Here is a 24,726-nt window from a genome sequence, read left to right as displayed (position 1 = left end):
CTCTCCAGGTGTTTTCAGTTTGGACCATGGGAGATATAAGCCAGTTAAATCACCTGCCAACCCATTTTAGGTTTTTCCTATCATGGAAACTACAGTCAGGAGACACATGTCATGAGGATTTCAAAAATCTCTGGGACTGGTGGTCCTAATGAGCTTTTTGGTGCCTTTTTTATAGCTTTTTTGTAGTTTGATTATAAAGGGAAATTAAATTGAACAGTGCACTGCCCATAATTACAGTAGTAATCCACTTCATATCAATGTCTTGCTGGTTTATCCCTCAGTAACAATGAAAAACACCCACAGCACCCACTCAGGCAAATTCTGAAAACATTTCAAGCACTTGCCTAGAGCTGGATATGTGCTTTTACTAGACTAAGCCTCCCACTGCTCTTTTGTATGCTACCTCTTCAGCAGAAGCACGCAAGTTCACCCCTATGTTTTTAATCAAATTTATGACCTTTAATTTCAGGTGGTTGATTTTTGTAAATCTTCTCATTCTTTGTGGTAATAACAAAACATTTCCAATAAATACTAGCCAGGAGCTCAAAGCTACTTTAGGTCATTAATATTATCTTCTGCTCAGCAGTGGGTCTGTGAGATCTGTTTCTGAACTGGCAGTGCTTAAAAATCACTACAGAAGAAAAATATCTAACTCAACTTTGAACACACTGCCCAGGCAGGCTGTGCAGCTACCAGCCCTAGAGCTCTTTTAAGAAGAGTTTTGGGAAATGTCTGTCCGGAATGAAATATATGGGGCTAATCCTCTTTCAGGCTGGGGCACAATCTTTCACAGCCCACAATTCTGCATTAGCGGGAAGAGCATGGGACAGCTCTAAGGTCTTGTTCTGAACAGCATGCGGGCACATACCACAACTTTCCTCTCTCTCAACACTGGCTTTCTGAAGAGATGGGCGAATGCATTATGTAAAAACAGCACCGCCGGGCAGCAGGGGCTGCAGATGGCCTCACGTGTGAGGAGGCTGCGAGACGCCCCGCGTCCGTCACAGCCGGTTCCAGCCGGTCCTGTAACCGCTGCGAACAGTCCCGCGCGTGCCCAAACCGCGGCCAATCAGCGGGGCGCCCGCGGGGCCGCCGCCCCGGCAGAGCCGGCAAAGGGCGGCAGCGCTGAGGGGTGGGGGACGCGTGGGGGGTGCTGCCCGCCCGTCTGCGGGGGCCTGCGGCTGGTGGAGGAGCGGGAGGCAGCAGAGGCCGATACAGAGCGAGCAGCGCCCGCAGCCTCCTGCACCAGCTGTTGCCTCCGCGAAGGATTTGGGCGAGAGTGAGTGCAGGGTGCAAGGGCAGCGGGGCTGGGGGGAGGCGTGGGCTGGCGGTGAGCCTGGGAGGGGGTGGGAGAGGTGTTTCCTGAAGTGCTTGTCCTTTTTTTCCCTCCTTCTCTCAATACCTGAATTGGAATTAAAGGTTTGTGTTAACTGGCAGTGTGATAAATCAAGTGAAATTTTCTAGCAGAGGCTGTTTGGTGTGTGAAGGTGGCTGGTGGGGAGCATGGGCTGCACCCGGACTGGGCCTGCCCTGGGCAGGGAGTAACCGCCAGGGCTGTGAGGTGCCATTCACAGTCTGTGAGCAGGTGGGAGTGGAGGGGATGGTGAGGAGGAGTGGCTGGGCTGGATGCTGCCCCCTGTTCCGGGGGGCTGGAGCCCTCTCCACAGGTAGGACCCAACAGCAACAGCCTGGGGGCTGCTGAGGGCCTGGGGCTGCTGTGGCTCCCCGGGGAGTGGGTGTTGCTGTGCTGCAGGTGCCAGGGGCTCGCTGTGTGCTCCCGCTGCAGCTCCGGAGGGTCTGGGGTGCCCCACAGAGCTGCGGAGCCAGGCTGGAGGCCTTTGTTGGGGTGATGGACCACTTACAGAGGTGCTAAGTGGTGCCTGGTGTGGAAGGAGGCCTGCGGTCAGCTGTGGGGAGTGCTGGGGTGGGAGTGACTGCACCGGGGGGACCCTGGCCACTGGGATGGGGAAGCAGGGGGCTTGGGTGGCAGGGATGGGGCCTGTCCAGGCTGCCTCAGTTACAGCAATGAAGCGGAGCTGTGGGAATGCCACTGCCCCGAGTGTGACCCCTCAATGGCCCTTTACTCAGAGCCAGTTCCAAGAAATGCAGGACCTGTATGGCTGCTGCCCTGGGGAAATGACCCTGCAGTGGCTGTAGAGCTGCTGAGAAAACAGCTGCTGGGATGCAGCTGATGGCTTGGGAGAGCATTGCTCCTGTGAGTTTGGGGCTAGTGCCACTTGTAAATGCTGCCCTGCACACGGGAAGAGGGAGGGCTTTGGGATCAGCCGGTGGAGGGATATGCTAAGCAGTGGCCTGGTCCTGCTGCAAATGAGTTACCCCCGTGGAAGACCGAAGTGTGCAATTCTGGTAGATTATTACTATTCAAACTGCCATAATATTCTCTGTTACGTGTCTCGCAGGGACAAGGCCTGAAGATTGTGTTAAGGGTTCAGATTATTAGGGTTAAACCTGATAATCTACCCTGTAGAAACATGGAGGAGTGGAGTTGTAAGGGATTTATGTTAAAACTGTTGTAGCTTTGGTTCTGTTTTGCAGGGGGTGAGGTTTGTAATAGGTGCATGCTTAGCCTGTTACAGTAGTAGGACGTGGTGCAAAGTGATGGGAAGAGACTCTGTGGAGTCTCTGTCAAGCTCCTTTGTCAAAGTGACATTTTACCCATCCAGCTATCCTGTGGTTTGCATCACAGCTACTGTGCCTTCCAGTTAATGAATCTGACTATAATAATCTGAGAAGACTCCTGCTTACCTTCCTTCGCAGGAATCTCTGCTGTCTTTGAGATGCATGTTACTGTTTCCTAAGTGGTTTAAAGTGGGGAAAAAAACTCCCCACGAGGGATTAAAAGCACAACACCTGGGAAAAGAAGAAGCATCTATTCATTTTGTTTGGAATAAACTTCAAACTTGGTAGAGGTCAGCACTGTAGCCTGAAGCAAGACTAAGGTCTAAAAACATGAAGTTTAATTACTGTAGTCATGTAGATGAAATAATTGGAACCTCAGAGGATAACTGAGAAACATCCAGAAAATTGGTGAGCAAGATGCCAGTTGACTGTCAAAGGACTGCCAAGGATACGTATGGGACAGCACAGAAAACATGGGTGTTGTACGCAGGAGAAGGCGCAGGCCAGAACACTAAAGATCTGTGGCATGAACTGAACACAGTGCTGCCAATGGCTGGAGCTTGTGTTTCACTGTGTATGAATGAAGTAATCACTTTAGACAATGGGGGAGGTTATAACTAGGAAAAGAATGCCTGGTATGTTACATGAGGAAGAAGTGTAACTTGGATTCTTTGGGTTAGGAGTCTCTTTTGGTCATTGGTGGAGGACAGTGCTGCTTGTCTGCTGTGATTAATCCAGTTTTGAATTGATTCAAGTTTCGTTCTGGTCTAGGGTGAAGGAAGTGCTTCCTCAAGAATAAAGGACTGGAAGTGGACTTCGAAGCAATCTTTGCTCCATCCCAGGGTGCCAGTTGAGGGTCAGGGTCCTTGCACAATCTGTAAAATCAGTAGTGATCAGTACTCACTGAGGTGCTTGTAATGGCTAGTGGCAGATGCAGACAGGGCACCTTAAATGTATAAGTACCATTATTATAAATTTGCATCTAAAATGTTGACATAACTTCCTGAAGAAAGCCTTCATGTACTTGATAATACTGTGGGAGGTATTAGACAGACTTTAGGGGAGAAAATGAAAGGGACAGTGGTATCTTTTCTAGCCCAGTGGTGTGAAACCTGAAAGAGGCATAAATGAATTTGAGCTGCATGTCTGATCTCCAATCCAATGCTTTGAAGGGAAGCTATCATTAGGACACAAATGTTTGTATTATATGGTCCATGGTCAGCGAGATGCTTCAGAAGAAAGTTGCAGAGACCTTCTTGTTTAAGCAGATCCTAGATGACCCAGGCCTGCTTCAAGGCTTCTCCTAAACTGTAATGGTAGCAGATAGCCTGAGGCCTGACAGTAAGACTTAGTAAGTCTTGTGTAGTACATGAGAATAACGTACTGTAGCTGTATGTACTTTTTTTACTCGAGCAGATTTTTGCATACTCTGCTTATGCTCTGTCCTTTTGGCTGCCTCCCAAGTTCTGGAAAGCTAAGGATCCTAAAATGCATCTGAAGATACTTGTCTGTTCTACAAATGCTTGTAATCTTCCTGCTTTGAGGAAGAGATGGTCCCTTTCTGAAGGACAGAATGAACATCCCTGCTTATGCTGGCAATTACTAATACTGCGAGTACTGTTATGGAAACTGCAGGATTATTTGAATTGGCGCTCTGCAGGGCACATCTAATCTGTGTCCAGTTACCTGGCACTGTGCGTGGATGTATGGAGGGAAGCTGAGTGAGGGGATATATGCTTTCAGTTTAGGGTGTCTGCCCTAAATATAAATAGTAAAAATAGTATAGTAAAAATTACTGAAATATAAATAGTAAAAATACTAATACAGAAAAGGGCTAGGATTTTCCCAGATAAGTAGAGATCTGGCGTTGGAGTCTCAGTAACAGTAATGAGCTTTAACTTCAAGGGGCCTTGGATCAGCTTCTATGTATATTTTTTTTATATATATATATTTATATTTATATTTTTATATTTTTATATATATACACACACATATATATACACATAGAAGAATATATATATATATATACACACACATATATGTATGTATAAAACCCCATGAAGAGCTTTTTGGGTCATAAGTTAAAGTCATACTTCTTGTGCAAAGCAACAGTTTGAGTACTTGACTTTTTTTTTTGACATGTATTTGTAAATGGTCATTCAAATCACTTGCTTTCAGCCTGATGAGAATCTTGCATAGTATGTTCTAGAGCTTTCAGTAATTTTTCTGAATGCATTAAAGGGAAAATAATTTGGGGGGGAGCATTAGCACCAGCTTCTGCTTTTCTGCTTTCCAAGAACTTAATAACCTTCAAATACACAGGCTTCAGAAAATGTCAAAACATGAGCAAAGGGAAAAGGATATAGTATCTATTCAATTATAGACTTGGGATATCACAGGGAATGTCAGTTTGTCCTTTGGACTGAGCAGGAAGGTTGATGGGATTAGTAAACCAAATACCATTCATGCGAATCATTTTGTATACGATATGCTTTTACAGAACATTACCCATGTAATAGCTGCACAGAGTTTATTAGTATGTAAGGTAGTAACATGCACAGTACCTTTATTTGCTGATGTTTTTGTTTCATTATGCTTTCTCTTATAAACTAAGTAAATCTTTTAAAGCACAAAATTGGCAAGCCTTGCTATTTTTGCAGCTAGGCTTTCTTACATATTTGAACTCTAAAACCACTAGTGCAAGGATTCTCTTACCATTCCTATGTACTGTACCTAGCAAAATAGTTCTCTGACTAGCAGAGATTTTGAAGTGCTGCAACAACAATGAGAAACTTAGAATTTGAAGCATTCTAGTCTACTCCCTCTGCTGGTGGATATGTCTCCTGCTGTGTATTCACTAGCAAAATCAATCATTGCATTGAACAAAAACAAATAACTTTATAACTGTTTTAACTAATAAAAGTATAGGCTGTATAATTTAAAAGTACTTAAAAGCAAATACCCTACACCTGATTTCTACAAATTCTCTCTTTTTAATAAAAAAAAAAAATCCAGTATAAAAGAATGACCTCTTGCAAGAAATAAGCCATCCCCATAAAATGCTCTGTTTTAGAAATATGGAGCAGAAGCGGTCAACATGAAATTATAACAAGCTCTTGACCTTCCCTGGCCCTTATGCATTTTCATGAAATGATGTAATTCATTATTTCCACTGATGTGTGCAGAGCGGTGGGCCAGCTTACTTTGTATTCATTTATTCAGTCCTGAGTAATCTGTGTTTAATAGAGTGCTGGAGTGTGTCAGAATGAACAATTAAACCTGATTGTTACAGAAGACAACTTTCCATTATTGCCAGCATCAGTTGTATGTGTTTTATTCTTTTAATAAAGAAGGGGTGTTGGAAGTTCACTGTATAATCCCCCATATTAAAATTTTATGTTTTTCCTATTCAGAACGGAAATATCTCTCTCACACACTTGGGGACCACAGTACTTTGCATTGAGCTCCCAATTGATGGATGATGCAGGCTGCAATTTTTTGCCAAGTCTGCTCTGGAAGGATAAGCAGGCTGGAAACGCTTTCTGAAAAAGGCATTAGGAGAGGAGTGGGATGGAGAGATCAGCCATGCTGTCAGCAAGGTGCAAAGTTTTGGAAAAAGGTCTTCTACGGTGCGGAAATTGAGTGTTCTTGGTCTGCTGACTTCACAAACTAAGGAGTGGGGGTAGGTGTGTGTGTTGGCGGGGGGAACAGCCTTTTTCAGGGATAATAGGGTTGATAAATCCCTCCCTCTGGTGGGGAGGAGAGAGCAAAACATCCAGGGTATTTAAAATATGTGGGACAGAATGCATGAAGAGAATCCCTGCTAGTGAAGGAGCCATACAGACAGCAGTCTAGTAGGGATTATGAAGGAGCAGAATAGTGGATATAAGTTTGCTACCCTTGCTAGATGAAACTGCAACTGTTCCAGTGTGACCCATAAAGTTCTAGTGGACTAAAACCTCCCAGAGTTGCTCTTCAGTTCCGCTGGTAGAAGCCTTTGCCTTTGGGATAGAAATACCTGAGTTTTATGCTCATTGAAACCATAAAATTTCAGCAGCATAATTATAGCCTGGGATTACAGTGTTTGAATATGTGTGAATATTAGACATGTCTTGTGCCAGCCTGGTTTTTCTCATAAGGTAAGTGCAGACATCTCCCATCAATTTCATGAGCAGGAAGAATCAGCAATTGTGTTTGGATCAAAAAGTAAAGGGTTTGTGGTCCAGACTTCAGTGCAAGCTGTATAAGCGTGCAGGTGGCCTTGGGTGTATGCTTGTGTTGCTCTCTGGAACTGTGATCCATCCATCCTCCTTGCCTTTCTCCCCTTGATAGTTACCATAAAGCTAAGTCTGCCAGTCTGTGACACCATCAGTACCAGCTACATCAGGACACTTGGCTGGTTTAGATGAGTTTTGCTGGTATAAAGCTGCTGCCAGTTCTGAGCCTGCAGAATGTCAGTGCACTTGGATGTATGCACCATCCTCATACCTCCTGCGTATGAACAACCATCGTGGCCAACAGGTGCCAAGGCAGTGGAGAGGCTCCTGTGAGATCTTCCAATATACTGCACCACTGGACAGGAGAATAGCATTGAGAGGAGCTGCAAGTGCTTGGGGTCAGCCTCCCCTCCTACAAAAGCACTGTCTGCATCCTTTGATCTCTCCAGTAGATGGAAAAACCTGGAATGTCTCACCTTTGCTCTTCTGTAGCATGACTCAGCTGTTGGAGTGACTCCTGCTGTGATCAAATCTGTCAGGCTAACGGGCTGTGCAGCCCTCTTGCAGTTGGCCCACATGGGTCACACAAGGTAGGTAATGCCCTGTCAAGTGAATGAAGGAAGGTGAATGTGCAGAAACAGACCAAATAGCTAAAGATCAACAGCTGAAGATCTTAGATGATGTCTCAAGTCATTGCCAACTGTCATTTCTGTGCCCTGCAGACCAGCAAGAACCAATGATGCTGCATTGCAAAGCTGGTTGGAGGATGAATAACAGTGAATACAAAACATTTGAAAGCGGAAGGCATCATGTGCAGAGCTGTTTGCAACCCTGCCCTCCAGTGTTTGAAAGGAAAGAGGAGATCTTTTACATCAAGAAGCAGGTGACTGAAGGAAGTCTTGACCACTGTGATCTTGTGTCATCAGCTGCACCTGTATATTTACTCCTTAGTGTAATGAACCCTTATAAAGTGGGAGTAGTGGTTGGTGTTTTATGTATTTATGCATGTAGGTAGCTGTGAATTTCTAAGACTACAGGATGAAATTCATCTTATAATAATGAAGATGTTATCTGAGGTAACAAGAAACACCAGCTCAATGTTTCAATTCAGAAGAATGGCACAGATAAACCATGCGAAAAAACCCATGCATTAAAAAAAACCATGCAAGTAACCAAACAGATGCAACAAATGGCAGGAGTAGGTCAAACCTGTTCTGTTAACACTGAGACACAAAATTAGGAGGAAGGAAGTTGGGGGGGGGGGGGGGAAATGTGTGAAGTGCTTATCAGTGCAATTCATAATATCTCCTGCATAGGGAAGAAAGTAGTTCTCATTCTCTCGCATCAGCTTGGAGTGTGAGGTGTAAGAACCCATCCTGGAAAAGCGTGAGGTACATCTTACGTGGTTGTGCCAAGTGGATCAATGAACATCTGCAGACTAGAAGCAGTGCATCAGACTAGGTGCTAATCCTTCTGTAATGACTCATTTGCTGTGATAGTAGTTCCTTAACTGTTTGTGGCATCTTCCTGTCTTGCCTCTCTTTACTTGTTTTCTCTCTTGTTCAGCTGCTTCTGAGCACACAAGTGATCTAAGCTGATGTCCTCCATATTACCCCTTTTACCATGGTTTGGGGTATCCTTGTTGGAGACTGTAGCAGGAGTTCCTTGTAAGGGTCTTACAACTTAGAGCTTACCATTCACACTAAGGAGCACCAGTTATACAGGCAGTCCTTGGCTTTAGTGAATAACCAAATTACTACAGGTAGAACACCAGGATAGCAAGAAGCGTCCTGCTGCCTATTCTAGTGGCTGTGGCTCTACCCCACAGCCAAATGCTTTAAATTGTTCTTACAAGAGAAGGTTAACTTAGGACTGCTCAGCTCAAGGCTGAGTCCCTGAAGATGAAGGTACAGTTGTGGTGGTCAGGGAACACTGCTGTGAGTGTGTGGTAAAGTAGCACAGGCAACATTGCGTATGCAAAGCTAGCTAATCACGCTTGCCATGACAGGAGTCAACAAGATTTCATTGTGGCACCACATGGACTAGAGAAGTGGCACCCATAGAAGGGGATCATTGGATGTAAATTCTCTTCACCATAATCTTCTTGTTGCCTTGCAGTGCTTGATGGATGGATAGGATAGGAAAGGAAAGGTTCTTCATAAACCTCTTTTTAAGAGTTATTAAAAGCTTTTTTTTTTCTTCCCCCTCTTCCCTCTTTAAAATGAATCCTGTAAAAACAAAGTAGTACAAAATGACATTTGGTAGCTTCATTGGTAGCTTGTTTCAATAATTCATTTTCCACTTGGTTTCTGATTTAATTTTTGTGGTCTCTTTTTCTCTGTTGGTGCTTGCAAGGACTTTCTCTTGCAGATTAGCATCCTTCTGGACCTGGTGTTACTCTTGGTGGAAAGCACTGTTTGCTGAATGAGATCAGTGTACCAATTGACACAGATCACTCTCTACAACTCACCAGTCAAATGACAGATACTGCTTTCCTAAGCTAAAGATGGTGTACCTGTCCCACCTCCCACAAAAACGTACACTTGAATCCCTAGCAGTGCACTGGTGATGGCAGGAATTGTGAGCAGAGTGCTGTCACGGTGAACAGTGAGTCAGGTGAACACTGTCTCAGTGTTGTCCAGCAGTGACTAATTTTTACAGTCCTACCAGTTAAAAACACAAGAGCTATTAAGGATTATATAGGATCCTCATTGGATGTTTCTAGCAGATTAGCACAGTTGTTTAGAGCAGGTGTTTTGTGAATTGTGATAAATGCTGTTTTGAATATATCACAATAGCATGCTGTGTTTGAAACCAGTGAGATGAGAAGACATTGTAGCGTGCTAAGCTGTGCAATAAAGCAAGGGGGAGGGGGGGAATGACAGTGGCCCAAGGCCTATTCACCTATATTTGTTGCTAACACTGTCAGGGCAGCCTCTCTTTCTGTGCCCCAAAATTTTGATTCTGTTTTTAATCTTCCTTTATGATACACTATTCAGTATTTTGCGAAATGAGCTAAGTTGCCTTTAAGAAAACCTGTAAAATTTTTAGCCAAACTGTATGAGCCGAAATGGTAAAAGATGCATGGGTTGGGGATGTGAAGCTTTTTGTTCATTTCTTTTCTTTTTTTTAAAAAAAGATGAATAATGCTACATTTGAAGAAAGTATCTCCCCATGTGTGCACACATTGCATATAGAAGCACTAAAAGAGCCTAGATAAGATGACTTAAGCAATACTTTTATTGCAAGATAACAAAAGCATAGCGTAATGCGGAGGCAGGTTCATAGGCACAAAGATTTATCTGTGGAGTCAATAGCTGAGGGCACATGTTGACTCTAAGGGCCAGAGTTATTTTGGGGTGAAAAAACTAAAACAGAAGGGAGAGAGAGAGAGTGAAGAAGAGAGGCAAAGCAGTGGGGTCCTCAGCGAGGGCCTCCCTGGGGTATCAGTGTCCCCACCCCATCCTGCAACCACTAGGCCTGCTTGGGCTCCCCCTTGGCTGCTCCCACTGGTGATGTGCTCAGCGCCCCTTTGAGCACGTAGCTGCTGGAGCAGACACTGCCTGCTGATCGGCTGTTCCACTTGGGGCAGATGCCCCACTGGCTTCCCCAGCGTGGCCCGAAAGCAGAACAGCCTGGGGCACTGCTGCCCCAAGGGAGGCACTGGGAGGGGCCCTGCTGACCTGAGGTACCCAGCTGCTGGGGGGAGTCAAGGCCCTTAGCAATGCAAAAGGCTGAGGTACAGTAAGGCACCAAAAATCAACAAGGTAATTGCGGTTTAACTCGCAAATTAAAACTCTTTCGACAATAGACTACCAGAGAGGACTCAGGTCATAAAGGAAAAAACCCTTGTCTCTTTCTACCTGGAATATTTTGATTTGTTTCTTTCTGAATTGTCTTCAGAAAAAAAGTTCCCTTTAAAAATAAAATCGAGAGCAAAAAAAAATTAAATGCCTGGAATTGAATATTTGTTCAGTCACCAGTTTTTTCCCCATTTGTTTACTTTGTTGGCTGACAAACAGAAATCCATTTTTCACGCAGCTCTAGTACAATATTAATCATCATGAGTATAAACAGTAGAGTCTAAGCCCATGTCGATTCATACTGTGTTATGACGCTTCATGCTTCTGCATACTGAGTAGTACCTACTCCAAAACTAAAGAAAAATAAGGCTGTGTGTGATGGAACATGTGAATTAGGCTGGCAGTTTCAGGTCAGTTAGCTGCTCCTGGGACCTCAGCTATTAACATTGTTATTTTGGCCTGAAGTGATAATGACAGCAGTTCCAGTTTAAATACATAATACCCACATTTTTGTTGATACTTCTTTTTTCTCACAGGTTTTCAAACATGATTTCAGGTATCTGAGAGCTCCCTGCAAAATAAGATATGTGGATTATAACAAGGCAACTCATGTGGACTATGCAAAACAACTTTGTGTGGGCACAGAAAGGTTCTACAGTTCAGAGGGTTCCTGAAAGTCTGCAAAGCAAGGAGAAAGGCATATTGCTCCTTCCCTGCTAGGCTTCATGCTTACTGTCAGGAAGGCTTTTTGCCATGGCATTGAACAAGAGCAGCCCCAGGAAAAAAAAGCAGTAGCATTTACCTTTTGAGCTGTAAAATCCTGCTTTCTTACAAACACAGGCCACAGTATAACCAAACACTAAATTACAAGCTAAGTTGAAAGCATTCAGGTTTCTTTCTCTCTTGTATTCAAATGTACATTTAGTAGTTACAAGTACTGCTCACCAGTAGTTCGCTGCTTTTTCCTAGAAATCCCATGATGTGTTAGGGGCCAGGGAAGAAAAATCAACAGCAAAAGAAATGACCCAACTTACCACTGTATTTCTGTGGGCTACATCACAGCTTAGGATAAGACTCATTACTGAAGGCAGAATCTAATATTCAGGCTATACAGGCTAAAATTTTAGGCATGCATATGAAAAATTCACACATCAGAAACTTCCTTGGAAGGTTTTTCTACAGCAGTGCAAGAATGGAAGCTGTTCAAATGCATATTTGCTGAGGTTCTCTGGTGTTCATATGATCAAAATACAGAATGATAAGGGGATGAGAAAGGCTTTTTAACGCAGGTTATGTCCACTGCTTTAGTAAGGTGTATGCTTACAATCACAGACAGACATAGATAAACTGAGAAACAGGGATGTTGTGTGAGAAGGATGGATGACAGTCATGCATCTACCAAAAAAAAAAGTGATGTGGCTGTGTAGAAAGTTATGACCTGTTAGCTGTTCTGTGGTAGTTGCTGGTGTTTACACTTACACCAGTGGCTAATCCAGAGTAAACTGGTCCATGGTGAAAAAGGTTTAAGCTAAATCATACCTAAATTGTATGTCTCAGTTAAAAGATGTCAAAGTATAAAGGTATTTCTGTGCCATGCTGTGTAGATGCAAAAATACTGGAATGAGGATTGGCTGAAACTGTGAATGAAAATAATTTTTGTTGGCTCTTAACAGGCTTAAGTAGCAGACTTATGACAAATTTGGTCAAGAAAAAAAATCTTCAAACCTTCATACAAAAATACTGTGTTCTGATAAGCTCCAACTGAAATTAAATCACGAGTGAAAGAGACAGACAAGGAACGTGCATCAAGGCTGAGAGGCCCATCTTGAAATTTCAAGAGAAACTAATGATAAGCCAGGTATATCACCAATTAAAAAAAGAGGAATTGGGTTTACTGTAAAGGGCAAAGAGCAGTCATTGTAGAAACTGAAGCAAGGCAGTACTTACTACACTAGAGAAACAAAATTTTCTCAAAATCAAGTCTCTTTTAGACCCATGCAGCAACAATGATGCCTGTATTGTAAAAAAGGCAGAGTAAAGGTGTTAGTGTGATGTCTCAGAGGTGCATTACTGTAGCTGTAAATACGTTTATACTTAGGGATATGTCCATCCATAGCTAGTGTCTGGAGACTGACGATGTGAATAGATTAGAACTAAGAGAAGTTGTTGTTTTAGAAAGCTTTCCGCTACCTAAATGTATTTGTGCTTATGTTATTTCTTTCTTTTCTAATAACCTAGAGGATTTGAGGCTTGGCCTTGGGCAATGGGATATGCATAAGGTTCACCAGCTGATTAGAAGTCTCAAGAGGTGTTGGGTCTGAGGCTATGGTTCGATGATACAGTAAATTCAAGTTTTCAATCTCCTGACATCACTTCAAAAATGTCACAGCTGTGTGAACTGATATCGGCCACACTGCTAGTTCAAGTTCGTTTGAGAAACTGAGATGAGTGAAACTTTGTGCATCAGGCTTCATGTTGTATCAGATATTGCCCTAACTTTAGTTAGTGCTCTAACTTTAACTGGGATCTGGTGTCCAGCTAGAGCAGAAGCATAATCCTCAAGGCAGGTATTCTGGCTAAGGATCCGGTTTTGCATTACAACAACCCCAGAGTACCAACAGGCTACTGCTGAAAGAGTGATTCTGCTCTTCCATTTCCTGATGAGAACTCACTCCTGCTATCAAGGTACTACATCAGTGTAGGAGTACTGTCTCCAACATGGAGAAGGTGGAGTGAAATGCACAGGACAGCGGGGGTTGGGGGGGGGGGCGGCAGAGCAGAAAGGCATATTTTGGCAGCAGGCTGCATTCACATCAGTGAAGCTGTAATGTGGAACAATACGCTAAACCCAGGAGAGGGGCAGTGCCACACATATGATTGAATCAGATTTGCAGTGCTGGTGGGTCCAGGACGTTTATAAGGACTGCAGAACCACAACAAAGGTGCCTCGGTGAGTCAGAATGCCTCCAGTGCACCTCCTTGGCTGCAGGCAGGAGTCGCTTCCTCAGTGCCTTGTCTAGCAAGTAATTACTACCCTGAGTCTGTACTGCCTTTATTCTTTTCAGTGGTGACAGTGACAGCCCTTGTCTCTCCAGAAGAAGTTTGTCCTTCTGTGAGCACCGCTAAGTCAGAATCTGCTTCAAGCACCTCAGCCATTTCAGAAGGGCTTTATTAAAAATGTAAACTTTCTTAGCTCCGCAATTTTTTTGCTAAAGCACAGCCTAGAAGCTGGTTTTCTTCATTTCACAATTACAGTAACTCCTCTTTAGCACCAAATTGTTCAAGTCTCTCCATTTTGGAGGAATTTATTAGTTTCTGAACTCATGCCATTTACTCACAAATAGGATCCCGGTCTCTGAATGAAGCTGTCAAGAGAGAAAAATAAATAAATAGACCAGGCTCCCTCCAGCTTCCCCCTCCCTCTTTTTATTTTCCACCTTTCTTGACATTTATAAAATGTTATAAAACTTTCTGCCAGGAAAAGTATAAACTACATTTACAGCATAGTTGTTCTGTTGATTACAAAAACATTGTTGCAGTAGCAATAAAGCATTAGGCTTGTAAATCTGCTCTGTATACTTGTCTTTCATTAAATTTAGTGGAATGACAGTTACCACTCCGCAAAATACAGTATTTCCAAGAGAAGATGTAACACATACTGTTTCTAAGCCTCTTTTTTGTGGCAAGTCAGTCAGTTGTCACACTAAATCTTAACTGGAGATTGATGAGGGTTGTTGGGAAAATCATATTTGTCGGAGAAGTGCTGGGTCATGCAGTCTTTTATTTTTCAACATGGGCACTTGTTAGACAGTATCAGTTACAGTCACTGCACCAGTGATTATTTTGGCCAATATGCGAGCTCTGTGCTTCTTCGCACATACTCTGAAGATCAAAGCATCCCACCTAAGGTTAACCAGCTCCCAAGTGGTCTTACTGTCTCTTGCTTTTGTTTGGACATCAGCAGTTTGTCTGAATCCTTCCCACTGGGCATTATTCATTGCTGCTCACTAGCAGCAAAAGTCATTTATTGCAAGAAAGATTTTCAAGCAGCATGTTCCAGTCAGCTTTTGACTTGGTGTTTGATATTCTTGGTGAGTGCTTGATTTCTCCAAACATACTGTATTTGACTCATTAAAAGGAGGAGTGTTCTAACTTGTAGAGAGGAGGAATAATACGAGATGAACAGTCATAAACAGTAAGTTGGGAATCAAGAATGTTCCTACTTTGTGCAGATACGCCCACAAAAACTTGAATGTTATACAAACAAAATGTTACTTACATGGGAAATGCCAGTTTGACTGCCATCAAGGATATAACAAGTCTTAACTGAGAGCTAAGAGTTTTACACTAAAATTTTCAATCGAAGGGCAGGGTTTGGCTTCAAGAAACTGGAAATTAATTGATCTCATTCTTCCAAAGAAAGTAGAGGTTGGTGGGGGAAGGTCTTGTGCTAGAAGCTGGTCTGAAGATCCTGCCTGTAAGGCTGTAGCTGCAGAAGACAAACATGGCTTTGCTCTGTACTTAGCCACCTGGTGAAGAGCCAGCTGTAAAGGCTAAGTTGCAAAGCTATGCAAGGTGTATTATTTTGAACACAGAGCTGAGGTAGTAGTATCTTATGCTGTTCCTGGTTTACATACAGCCTCCTTGCAGCCGATTGTATCTGGTGAGTACTAGAGCCCACTGGTGTATGTGGGGAGTCTGCAGCGTTTTCCCCATGATGCAAGGCAAAATCTCTAGGAAAAATCCAAGCTCCAGAGAACTACTAATGCAGGTAGGAGGTCTGCAAAACCTCTAAAAATCAGCAAAGGTGCTTATCTGTTATACTACAGAAGCAGGAGCTTTAGTCACTCATGTCACAAACTTGCATTCTCTCAGTTTCAGTTATCTTGCTGGTTCCACAGAGGCCTATAGAATTTGTTTGGGTTTTTTCTTTTTTTTGTATAAACGTCAATTTTATTTTTAATTTGATTTCGGAGTGACTCTTAAAAAGTAAATACTAGCAATAAAAAATGAGAAGAACCAAGTGTGTAACTTAAAAAGAGGAACAGTGTATATTAAGGTTTTAAATAAATGCTTGAATGAAGGTACAATTTAAAAGTAGTTACATTTTAACCCCCCCCCCAACTTCCCCCAAACAATAATCTGCAAAGTTATCTCCTTAAATGAAATTTCAAAGTCACCAAATGCAATGCTATTTAAAGGCACATACTTTCAATCTGTGTTTGAGAAAGAGAGGGCTGGGAGGGTATCATCCAGATGAACAGGAAGAGCCAAATCCTGAGATTAGTAAAATGGCATTGTTAATTGTCAAGTTGATGCTGAATAGACAGAGGCACTTAATTGTCGTGTTTGTGCTCCATTGAATCATTGTCTCTTTGTGTTGTTCTTAATTTGCTTTCTACTGTAACTCATGAAGCTTGCATTACTGCCATTAAGGTGAATTTTTTGAAGCTGCATCTGCTCATTGGTTTGCCGATTCCCTCTCTTGAAATTAGATTGATGTAGTGTTATATATTCATTCCGATCTAATGACTTTTCCAGAGCCCCAGAGTAAAGAAAATGGGTTTCATTAATTTCCCTAATAGCATCACTGAAAGACATGTAATGTGTGAAGTTAAAACTTCTTTTGTTTTTAATCTCTTAATAGTCTCTTCTCCCTTTGTACAGACTATCCTTAGTTTTACAGAAATACAAAGGAATGAAAATGTCTCTTGGTGGATTTGTCAGGGAAGCAAGATTTCAGCCATTTTGGTGGAAATGTTTCATGGCATCTTTATGTTCTCTACTGATGTTTATTCCACTATTCAGTCCATTTATTGCTCCATAAATTGTGATGTATATGGTTTCTTTTATTTTTTTTCCAAACCCAAGAAAAATGAAGACCAAGTTGTTCAGCCACATCTTATCTGGCATCCTGAATTTGTGACCTGTCTCTGGATAAAAGTGTAAGAGTACTGTCATAATAACAGGAATTATTTTCATTGTAGCAGAAGCAGGATTTTGATGCATTTCATTTCTGCTGACATAACTTCACAGTGGCGTGAACCAATGTATTGGGCACACCAAGGTTTTACTAAGTGCTCTATTTGCTAAAAAGGAGTCACCATTATTACAGTTTTACTGTGACTTGGACAACATGAAAAGGGTAAATACCTTCAGAATAGGCTGTCTGAGCCTACGATGTGAACCAACATCAGAAATTCAGTGGTTTAATAGCTTTGGTTGCAGAATGAGGAATGGACAGTCTTTGTCCTGAGGTAGCCCTAACCTTTATTCCTCAAAGAAGTTGAGCCAGGTCAAAGGTGAGGTTAATGATTAATCACAGGCTTCAGTGTCAAATCCAGCAGGTCATCATTTTGTGTGCCTTTTTTTGTACAAACTTTAACTTACATTTTGGCTTATGAATGGAGACTAAGTGATAAATCATGGTCCAGTATTGTAAATGTTTTCTATATTTATGTGCATTACCATTAGGGTTTCATTCCAAAAGCTTTAGCACTGAAGAAAGAGGAAACTTCCATCATGTTTGCAATGTAACTGTAAACTTTTTTTTGCATCCACCTTACAGGATATCTCAGCGTTTGGCTACATCGTATAACAGAATGAGATGCAGTAACCTCCAGACTACCTCAAATCAGTATATTCAGAACTACTAAATGACTGCCCTTACTCAAATACAGGGCTTGCAGACTCAAGTGTAGTCTTGTATTTACGTAGTTTGGACCTGAATTAATGTATATTGACCCAGGAGTGTTCCAGTGCCACAGTACCCAGTAGAGGATGCAAACCAAATGCTAGGTGTTGAGGATGCTCTCAGCACTGCAGAGATTGTTGTAGACCCACGACCACTATTCTTTCTATTGAACAACACCAAGGACAACATTCATAAAAATTCCTCCCCATCCTTTTTTACACCAGCACTTAGGACAACAAATCTAGTCTAGTCAGGAAATGTAATAAGCATTTCATGCTTATTACATATACTCCATCCTTATTAGCAGTACTCCATTGGCCTCTCCAAGTCTGACCAATGCCAGACTATGCTGAAATTAAGGATGGAATTCAAGTTTGGTCATTAAGCATGAGGATGATGAGAAGTCACCCACACTGTATTTCCTCTAGCCAGCAAAAAGGCACAGGAGGATAAATAATGGGCCGTCAAAGTTTGTGCATTACATACCAGATTTTCTAATGGGGAGAGGGAAAAAGTGAGTGCTTATTCACATTTTATGAACCACTTTTGACTCTTGACTTTGGCTGTGTTCTTGTTTCCAAAGCTATCTGGAAAGTCTCTCTTTAATCAGTTGAGCATGTTTCATTGCATGTTTCCAGCTTATCTAATTTCCTAGCGAAGGATTTTCTGGGAGTGTTCTACTGATTTGCAAGTTCCAAATTTTAGCATAACTTTTTTACACCATTCAGCCAGTATTTTTCATTGGCAATTCACTGGTTTGGGAGAGTGGTAAGCATCAATTGACCTACTTTTCCTATTATTTACTAGTTAAATTATGTACTTCAGAAACCTCCTTGACGTGCTCGCAGGTCAATTCCTGTATATTCCAAATTTGACAGAAGAGTCAGCTCATTAGTGCTTGCTCTGTGCTTGTGTAGGAAGAATATCATCCTATTTTAGCCTGATGTGTCTGACACTTTCTTTCAAATGGTATAATATAGCAAGAGAAACTAATCTTGAACTTGCTCTGCTCACCATGGATAATGGAAACCTGTAATTATACCATCCTGGATCCACATCTATTGTGCATTTTGTTCAAAGTCCCCCAAGTCTGCATTATACACTAATGAATATTCCAGTTATGAGCTAAAGGAAACGAAATTTGGGAAGGTTTCTCAACAGAGATTAAAAAGCACTATATTACCCTATAGTGTTTCCTGGTGACAGAAAAGCCTGGGCAGCATTGCTCATTTTTTCCCTTTCCAATTAAAAATCCCCCCAAACCATACTTTTATACCATTTTTTATAGATTTTGTTTCATAGTTAACAAATTTAGAAACAGCATGAATATTTTTTCTACTTAAAGCTTTTTCTTTTGGTTTTGAAAAGTGTAAGGAATTATTTATTTGATTCCAGAAGGAATATTCTGTTTTTTTAATGTCACTTTTTTTTTCAAGTAAAAGAGTTCTAATTAATTTTTCCAGTAAAATTACATCTTGTTTTTAATTCATTTTAATGAATTAAAAAACATTTAATGTCCAAAGAAGATAGGTCAAAAGATCTTGTACTTTCTCAGTATCAAACTAATAGTTTCCATACAGCTCAGGACTATGCAGGAGAATAAAAAAACCTACAGTAAGCGAAATCCTCTCAGATTTGTTTTGAGATTGGGTTGAGCCAAACATGAATTAGTTTATTTCCAGTCCTCTGACATTCTAAGGACATTGACCTGAACTGTTTCAGTTGGACTAATTATGTGAAATCAGAACAGTCCTTTGATTCTTTGAGTTGATGGTGAAAGACAATACACAAGAAAGAGGTTTTCACTTTTACTATGCTGGGCCACAGTTGCACTGCTTCAGTGGAGGCCACATGCATCAAAGGACAAGTACCTTATCTCTTCAGAGATCTCTGGTATTTGCCTAGGGCAGCACATCACCATCAACCACATCTGTGCTTACACTACTGCACCATCTCTGCGGAAATAGAGCAAGGAGAAACTGCTGTGGACGTCAGCTTGCTGCTAAACCTTGTCACTGATCTGATCAGCTGATAGTGCTATAGAAATACTGATACGGGCTTCAGTTTCATGTCTCAAGAAAGAATTCCCTGCAGAAAGGTGTCAGCTTTATCAACCCTAATTTTGATAGTAGCTGAACCATCTGAACATGATTTGTGTAGACACCGAAGAATAAAAATCAGTTAGCAGGCAGTTTACTCTCATCCATTTCTCAGCTGCGTTGGCTGATTCAAGTGACTGCAACCTCATAAGCAAGAAGAGACTTAATTTCTTTTATGAACCCAGATTCATATGCACTGTATTTTAATCTCAGCCCCACAGTACTTAGGCCCAGAAGGAGATTACTAAAATGAATAAAATTCATTGGATTATAAAAGGAGATAGAAAAGTTAAATGATCTGAAATACATTTTATATGAGACTTTCATTTTTCAATAAACCTTCAGAAAACAAGCCTGTCTGTTAGAGGAAGGAATATATTACTGCAGTGCAGGAGGTTTCAGTAACTTCAGCCATTCACGAAGGATTATTGAGACATTTATGGCTGAGGGAAAGTGGTCCCTGTCAAAATAAACTGAGATATGTTTTCCAGGATGGCAGTGCATGCAACTGCTGGAAGGGTCCGAAAACTTACTTTGGAAGTGCAGGGCATTAGCAGGATCTATTATCGCTCTCAATGAAGTACAATAATGTGAAATGCTGAACCTGATACAAATAACCTGGTGCATCACCTTTCTTTCTGGCTCGGTATGTCTGTTTTTTCTCTGGGTAAATGCATTGTCTCATTGTCAAGGTCTACCTCAAATATAATGACTTCTTCAGGATGTTCATTTAAAACAGAAGAACATAAACTAAGAAAGATATAGCAAGCTCTTGGAGCTTATTCTATAAAATGGAGATAAAGAGAGGTTGGGGGAAAAAATGTTATCTCCTTTATTTAGACTGAGAACTCTAGAATGAGGAACATCTGTTACACTGACAATAAGTCAATGCTCCATACGTAAATATCTTTTCAGGCCTTCAAACACTGACCTACTGGTACATGCCAGGTTGCCCACTCTGCGGAAGTATTGTGCACAGAAGCAGAGTGTTAGGATGCTGTGGATTCAGATAGGAAGATGTTTTGTGATTGCAGTAGCAGCTAAACAAGGCCTCATTTGAAATCATTTTGGTCTTGGGTGGTAAACACCATCATGTCTTTGGTTTCTGGCATCTGCATCCTTTACAGATCTATTTTGGTATAAAAAAGCACTGCAAGTCCACCTCTTAATCCTGGGTGCATCAGTTTCTGAACACTGGTTGGTTTCAGCTCAGAATGGGAGATATGCATTGTAGTCCTTGTGCTCTGGATTTTCTTTTGATTCCTTTGTTATCCAGTGGCCATCTAATGTAAAAGGATTGTCACTCTTCGAAGCCAAGACAAAATCCAGGGCACTCTCTCCCAGTTAAAATGTTCTTGCCATAGGCACCTAGAGCAAAAGTTAGATGCCTTTCCTGTCTCTTCCCAAGACTGTTTTTCTTAGCTGGTTCCTCTCATGAGAATGGTTCTCATTCCTTGAGAGGAGGACTGTAGTATGAATCCAATGTAGATGGCAGCACCTCAGGAGCAGCTTTGATTCGAGGTCTTAAATTCCTGAGCACGGGGTGGGAGTCGAGCCAGCTGCCTTTGGCTAGCTGTCAGCAGCCCACGTCACAGCATTTGGGCTTTCCATCCGAAAGCTGTGGGGGTCAAATTGCTAGGGCCAAGAACAGTTGAGCATCCAAAGGAGCTGTTTTGAATCTGACCCTACATGGCATCCCTAGTAAAATAAACTTGTGGTAAGGATAGAAATGGGCTCCAGATGACTGCCTTAACTGCAAGCCCGTCCGTCTTTGAACGCATTTCTTTCATTTTAAAACAAATCTGAGATAAAGAGGATACTCGGCGTGAGCCGTGTTTACCCTTCCCCAGACTGCATGTGGAAGTACCAGTTCAGATCAGTTTACCACTATTCATATCCTGCTCTTTCTTTCAGACAGTAAAGTTATGTAGATACCTTGGTATACTTATGTATGAAGTTAATTGGAATTTTCTATATTCATGAGATGCAATCTTTCTAAGAAGCTCCTATTTGTGTGTGAAGTGTCTATTCTTTACTATTGCCTGTACAAGAGAAGTTGCATCAGCTTAACAAAATCAATTTTAAATTGAGCAAGTGAAATCTTGTGCATGCCTCTTCATGTGATGCACTTTATCCAGTTTATCACTTATTTAAATTGCTTGGCTTAATTTGCAAAAGGCCACAAGCTAAATCAGTTTAAGGGAGATTAAAACTTGTTCAAACACATTTAGTGGGGGAGTTTGCCCTGTTCTAACATGATTGATTTAAGGTTGAGTCACTTAAGCTCATGCAACACTTGCATATATACAAGGTCTTGGATGATATTAGAAAGGTGAATGACATTCCCTCTAGCAATTTGAGAACTCTGTCAATACATAGGATATCCTTAAAGATCTTGCTTGTTTTACCAAGAATGTCCAGAGAATATCATGTATTTTAGGAGAGTAGAAGGGGAAAAGAAGGAAAGGCTTAAAATCTAGTACGTTGAAAGCAGCCAGTCTATACACATTTGGCTGTTAGCAAAGTTTAGGTGAGCCCAACTCACTTTGTTGAATGACAGTGCAAAGCATCTCAGTGAATTTTGGCAGCACAATGGTGTGCTGCTGAGACGACATATACTGTTCTGCTGTGAAGTAGACACTGCAGATGAAAAATCTAAGCCTACTTCTGTAGAAATTGATGGGAATTTTGTCACTGACTTGAAAGGGAGCAGGGTCAAGAAATCCAATTTCTTGCTATGTTGATTCTGCCTTCGTTAGTGGCAGAGGGCAAGGGACGAAAGCAGACAGATGACGTTTTCTTGTGATCTTACTGATTTTGCTTTCCCCTAAATAGTTCCCTTCTAATTTTTCAAATTTCATTTACTTCTGAAACACACCTCAAAGTGAGACACACATGTAGGATATATGACACAGACAGCTGCTGTCCTAGGTGAAGACTGAATTAGCATGCCATCTCATAACATTTTTTCTTTCTCCTTTTCTTTTTCGAGTGCTATTAATAATCAGTGATAGCTAGAAGAGAAATACAGAACAGGACATCACATGCCCAATCTGTTTACATAAACATCACATGTTCAGTTGTTACAGAGAACTGGTGGACACCTTGACTCACTCAGCTACTGTTAGAATAAGGGATACATGGACAAGAGGGAGGTTTGAAAAAAGAAAACAAAATTTTCCCCTATAAAACATGACCTTACATCAGGAATAATAGAAAAATTAAATGAAAAATCAGATCGATGATCTGATTGCATTAGGAGCAGCAGTTCATAATTAAATTAGCTTCTTGTTCCAGTCAGTTGTAGCGAGAATGTTGGCATCCTGTTTGGAGACTTCAGGGCCACCTCCGGTTACCAGTGTGCTTTCAGCTTCATCCAAGCCAGGAAAACGTCTACAGGAATATGTCATAGGCATGCAGAAGGACACATAACTAATTCTCATGTGGTGCAATTTTAGAGAAAATGCATTTTCCAGGTTTAATTGCTTAACTTTGTCTCAGCTATTAGACTTCATAAGGGTTTGTAACAAAGACCCAAATCCAAGCACTGGCCCTTTCCCTTAACATGCTTGCCCATTCAGTTCTTGAGCAGTCAGAAACACTCCTTAGCCAAATCTATACTCAATAGCTTTTCCTTTCCTTATCTCTACGAAGTAAGACTTATCCCCCAGAAGAGCCAGTACACTTGTAATTTCTTAGAAGATCTGGTCAGAAAGTCACAGTTAAGAAAGGGCAATCTTACAGAAAAATGAGATCCTGTATTTTTCCTTGCTCTGTTTTTCACAGCAGGGATTCAGCTTATAAACAAAGGATGCAGCCTGTTAAGCAAGAGAGAGAGAGAAAAAAAAAAGATTTTAAATGTTACTTCATTTTCCTACTCACCAACCTTTTTTCTTTGTCTTCCTTCTGGATTTTATAATCCTAAACCTTTGAACTCCTTGGAGCACAGACAATGTGGTATCACCCTAGTGCCTGGGATAATCTAATACAAGTATTAAACCAGCCATAGGAAATGTGAGCTTGGTGTTTCTAATGAGGAGATGAGACATTAAGTAGTGAAAGAACATGAGTTTTAGGAAAGAAAAATACCCCCACACACACACATTTACCCAGAAGAGCACTTTTCAACAGGTTCAGAAATAGCATTTGGCAGAGGTATTTAAGCAACTCGGACCGTAAAGTGTGCAGCACTCGGGTGACTGCTGGAATAGCATCTCTGTTCCATCATGCTCTAGAAAGCACAACCACCTGGTTTTGAAACTCCGTCTCTATGGAAGAAGCGATTAAAGCTTTTTATGAAAATTCCCCCTTTTGGGCTGACAGGCCATGGTGTGTGATTAAAAATAATTCAGCTAATACTGACACACCAAAAGAGGGAAAACTTGCAAAGGAATATAACTGCCTTTGGCACAGACCTTGGCTGCTTTCACCTAAGCACAGACCTCTAATGGTAACTGTTCAACTTCATCACGCGTATGCCCTTTTTCACAATGAAAGGATCTGGATATTAGTGAGGGAAACGCTCTCATTCCTTTGGGCTAATGCACATCTAAGGCATTTGCCTGGCACATTGCACACTCCTGTGGTGTAGCAACATGCTGCACAGCAGTGCCTCTGCTCTAAGATCTGTGCAGAGTATTTTTCAATGAAATGTACTTGTGCCGAAGTATGTTCTGAAAGCCGAAATGTTTCATAGCAAGCAGTTCTGATGGTGCTTTTTCTGTGCCTATTTACACAAGCCTGGAATTAATAATTCTGACCTCTAATAATATATTTGAGAGATCATGCACAGACCAACTATAACCCTGACAGGTTCTTCTGGAGTCCTCTTCTCAACTTCTTGGAAGACACCTGAAGACAGGCAGCCTTCAATCTTTTTTGATAACAATCACCAAAAACATTTCCTACAGGAAGTACAGATCCCTCTATAGCAAATGTAAGTGAATATGGACTTTTTTTTCTTAGTTACCTTTTTGGGGATTTGTCCTAAGTGAATGTCAGAACCACAGAACTCTGTATCACACGGTGAAAACAAGTGTTGTAGGTTAGTAATTTGGGGGAGAATCCATATTTTTTCTTAAAATTACTTTGTGAATGAGAAGGTCTTTTCAAATTAGTTTAAAGATGAAGATCAAGGAAGGAATTCATTTAACAATGGCAGCACAAAGGTTTGGGAGATTATGGCATATTAAGGCCAAAAAACATCATCCAGAAAAGCTCTGAAAATAAAAGAGCTTTTTTGACCTGACCACAACAAAATTTATGAGTTTGAG

At 41.5% G+C, this 24,726-nt stretch overlaps 2 long non-coding RNA genes across 16 annotated transcripts in view; one reads left to right on the top strand and one right to left on the bottom strand.

Annotated features, from left to right (window-relative positions):
* Positions 1-1,102: 1,102 nt before the first annotated feature.
* LOC112994233 (uncharacterized) overlaps positions 1,103-24,726 on the top strand; it is a 38,362-nt gene continuing 14,738 nt past the window's right edge. For 2 of the 3 annotated variants that reach the window (XR_003261900.2, XR_003261899.2), the window contains exon 1: positions 1,103-1,279. This is a non-coding gene — a long non-coding RNA (uncharacterized LOC112994233). Of the gene's footprint in view, positions 1,280-7,579; positions 7,741-24,726 lie in introns of all 3 variants that reach the window. The other variant, XR_003261898.2, reaches the window with a different exon arrangement.
* Positions 10,089-24,726, bottom strand: part of LOC112994232 (uncharacterized) — a 63,836-nt gene continuing 49,198 nt past the window's right edge. For 11 of the 13 annotated variants that reach the window (XR_010389950.1, XR_010389952.1, XR_010389954.1 and 8 more), the window contains one exon: positions 19,150-23,271. This is a non-coding gene — a long non-coding RNA (uncharacterized LOC112994232). Of the gene's footprint in view, positions 11,232-19,149; positions 23,272-24,726 lie in introns of those variants that run through there. The other 2 variants (XR_010389957.1, XR_010389956.1) reach the window with 2 other exon arrangements.

This window comes from Dromaius novaehollandiae, chromosome 7 (assembly GCF_036370855.1).
Source record: "Dromaius novaehollandiae isolate bDroNov1 chromosome 7, bDroNov1.hap1, whole genome shotgun sequence".
Taxonomy (NCBI): domain Eukaryota; kingdom Metazoa; phylum Chordata; class Aves; order Casuariiformes; family Dromaiidae; genus Dromaius; species Dromaius novaehollandiae.
Note: the sequence above shows the minus strand (reverse complement) of the source record. Positions and strands in the feature narration are given on the sequence as shown.